Genomic DNA, 3,380 nt, shown 5'->3' on the forward strand with positions numbered 1-3,380 from the left:
CGAAAGGGAGGCCGCCGCCACCCCCCCCCACCCGGTGTTTTTCCACTGTTGTGCAAACACATCCCACGTAATCTACCTTTACGATTGCTCTTCTAACCACTAACTTCTGAATAGCTTCTTGGACCGACCTAAGTACTAATTCATAATTTCATATGCATTCATATATTCCTGTCTTTTGGAACTGAGAACTAAATTTCAGAAAAAGGAAATCTGTATTGCTCTGGGAATATGACATTCATTCTTGAACTATCTTCTTGGATGAAAGACTATATCTTTCCTGTTTGTTTATATCTTTCCTGTTTCTCATCCTTCCTGAAAAGACTGTACATTGTTGGTTGAAAGCAGAGGTCCCTTCTTGTTACCTACAGAGTCCTCAACTTACAACCACAATTGAGTCCAATATTGTTTTATTTCTTTGGCAGCAGTTAGATCTACTTAGCACAATGAAGAAGAGGCAACAGAGTTTGACCGCTTTCTTCTCCAAAAAGCCAAGAGTTGATGAATCAGCTGATCCAAAGCAGTCACCAGCACTGCCAGCCACACCAGCACCACCAGCTGCACCAGCACCACCAGCTGCACCAGCACCGCCAGCACCACCAGCTGCACCAGCACCGCCAGCCGCACCAGCACCGCCAGCCGCACCAGCACCACCAGCCGCACCAGCACCACCAGCTGCACCAGCACCACCAGCCGCACCAGCACCGCCAGCACAACCACTACCACCAGTTGAGGTTGGAGAAAGCAGCCAGTCCATCGACTCCACTGCAGTTTCACAACTTCCTGACTGCTGGAATTTGCAGCAATACACACACTTCAAGGAGAGGTTTGATGGACTGGAAGTATCCAACAAGAAGCTGGGTTGTGCATACTGTTCAAAACCCATGTTCGCGTTGGAGAAAGGTATTCATGTTTCCAAAGAGTGGAAACATTTCCAGGTGTCAACATCAGGGAAAAGCAAGGATGTACAACAAGCATCGCTGAGAAAAAAATTAAGGGAACATTTTCAGTCAAAGGCACACCTTATTTGCGTGGAGACCAGTAAGCAATAGGAGCAGGAAGCTTTCACCAAATCCCTGGATAAGTCAACTGAGAAACATTTATCCAGTACCTGCACAATATTTTCCACCGTTTACGATCTGGCGCAGAGATGTAATCCATTCTCAGACATCGAAGCGCAAGTAAATTTGCTGAATACGCTTGGAGTGGATGTTGGAGTTGGCTTGCATTCACGAAGAACTGCAGTAAAAATTGTTGACTTCATTGCGAAACAGATCAAGACCACCGTGTTTTCAACGATTATTGCAAATAATCGAAAGGTGTGCCTAATAATTGATGAAGCCTCAACACTTTCAATGAGAGCAGTGCTGATAGTTTTTGTTAGAGTTGAGGATCCAGAATGCCCAGCAACCATCTTCGTTGAGCTTCTGGAATTAGAGAGACAAGATGCGGAGACCATATATTCCGCAGCAATGGAAAGCTTGCACAAAGTTGGATTCACCACCGAATATCTACGGAAGAACTTAATCGCTTTCTGCTCCGATGGCGCCAACGTTATGCTTGGAAGAAAATCTGGAGTCAGCGCCAGAATAACTCAAGAATTCCCAAGCATCATCATCTGGCACTGCTTGAACCACCGCCTGCAACTTGTGCTGGATGATGCAATAAGAGAAGTGAAGCAGGTCAACCACTTCAAGATATTCCTGGATAAAGTGCACACCATCTTCCACAAATCCTGCAAGAGCCAGAAGGACCTATTCCAAATTTCTGCGCAATTGGGCATCGAAATAGTGAAGATTGGCAGAGTTTTGGGACCAAGATGGGCTGCCTGTAGTTTAAGGGCAACCATGGCTGTGTGGCGTGCTTATCCAGCGCTATATCAGTTTTTTCAAGGCAACGAAAGGTTCCCAGGCATGGCTTCCCGCTTTCAAAATTTAAATTTTTTGCAGGATTTGGCCCTGATGATTGACATCCTACTTCAGATTGCTGCCCTGTCAGATTCCCTACAGGAGAGAGCGACAAATATCATCGTGGCCGAAAAGCTAGTGTTGCGAGCAATCGATGGTGTTGAATTCCTACTACACAGAAAGGGCAGATATGAAACAGAACTTGTGGAATTGCTAAAAACACAAGCCTTCCAAAACATGAATTTAGCTCCAAATCAACGGTTTGTTGCCCTTCCCCGTGAAAAACTTTTGGAAAGCATCATCACCAACTTAAAGAAAAGGCTGATGGATTGCGACCATCTAAGAACAGGTAGCCTATTGCCAGCAGCACAAAAGTTACACTTTATCACCTATTTGGAGCCAGATAGCTGGGACATGAAAGATGTAGTCGTTCCATGGGCTGATGGAGAGGAAGCATTGGTTGAATTTGGCCGCGTTTTTAATTATGAAATTGATTTGAATGACTACAGGGATTTTTTGGAAAATGTGCTGAAAAATCCAAAGAACTACAAAATTCCTGACACTGTCAGAAGAGCTAGAGACATTGTCAGGACAATTGGTGTGAGTTCAGCAGAGGCGGAAAGGGGGTTCTCAAAAATGAACCTCATATGTTCACACCAAAGAACAAGCCTAACCATTCCAAACATCAGTAACCAGATGGTGATAAGTGTTGTTGGCGTACCTGTTGAGAGATGGGACCCAATACCTACAGTGAAAGTTTGGCTCAGAGCGCACCACCACACGGCTGATGATCCACGCATAAAGAAGAAGAAAGCTGCAAGAGAGGAATCGGGAAGCCTAAGAACAGTATGGAGATATCAACAACCAGAAGACAAGTAAGTACTTGAGTGTATCTCTTTCATTGTGTTATTCTTATGTAAGGTGTAAGTGCCAGCAATTAAGGCGTTTCTTTCCGTGTCTCTCCTTTGTGCAGGTTTTTGGAGCCAAGCAAAGCCAATCAACCTCAACCTAAATGTAATACGGTGGTGTGCAGAAGACCGGCAAGCCAGCGATGCTTCCGCTGTAAGTACCTGTCTTTATTGCTGGGTGTGGTGTGCTCTCTGTTGTCTTCCTCCTTGAGATAGTGAAGTGCGAGCAATCAAGGCGTTTCTTTCTGTGTCTCTCCTTTGTGCAGGTTTTTGGAGCCAAGCAAAGCCAATCAACCTCAAACTAAATGTAATACGGTGGTGTGCAGAAGACCGGCAAGCCAGCGATGCTTCCGCTGTAAGTACCTGTCTTTATTGCTGGGTGTGGTGTGCTCTCTGTTGTCTTCCTCCTTGAGATAGTGAAGTACCAGGAATCAAGGCGTTTCTTTCCGTGTCTCTCCTTTGTGCAGGTTTTTGGAGCCAAGCAAAGCCAATCAACCTCAACCTAAATGTAATACAGTGGTGTGCAGAAGACCGGCAAGCCAGCGATGCTTCCGCTGTAAGTACCTGT

General features: G+C 45.4%; 1 pseudogene; it reads left to right on the forward strand.

Annotated features, from left to right (window-relative positions):
* The first annotated feature begins 908 nt into the window (after window positions 1-908).
* On the forward strand, window positions 909-2,783 carry LOC148044425 (E3 SUMO-protein ligase KIAA1586 pseudogene; annotated as a pseudogene).
* The last annotated feature ends 597 nt before the right edge of the window (window positions 2,784-3,380 follow it).

Source organism: Thamnophis sirtalis, unplaced genomic scaffold, assembly GCF_051295495.1.
Source record: "Thamnophis sirtalis isolate CommonGarterSnake01/CBP01778 unplaced genomic scaffold, rThaSir2_p1.2 scaffold_8, whole genome shotgun sequence".
In the NCBI taxonomy this organism is placed as follows: Eukaryota; Metazoa; Chordata; class Lepidosauria; order Squamata; family Natricidae; genus Thamnophis; species Thamnophis sirtalis.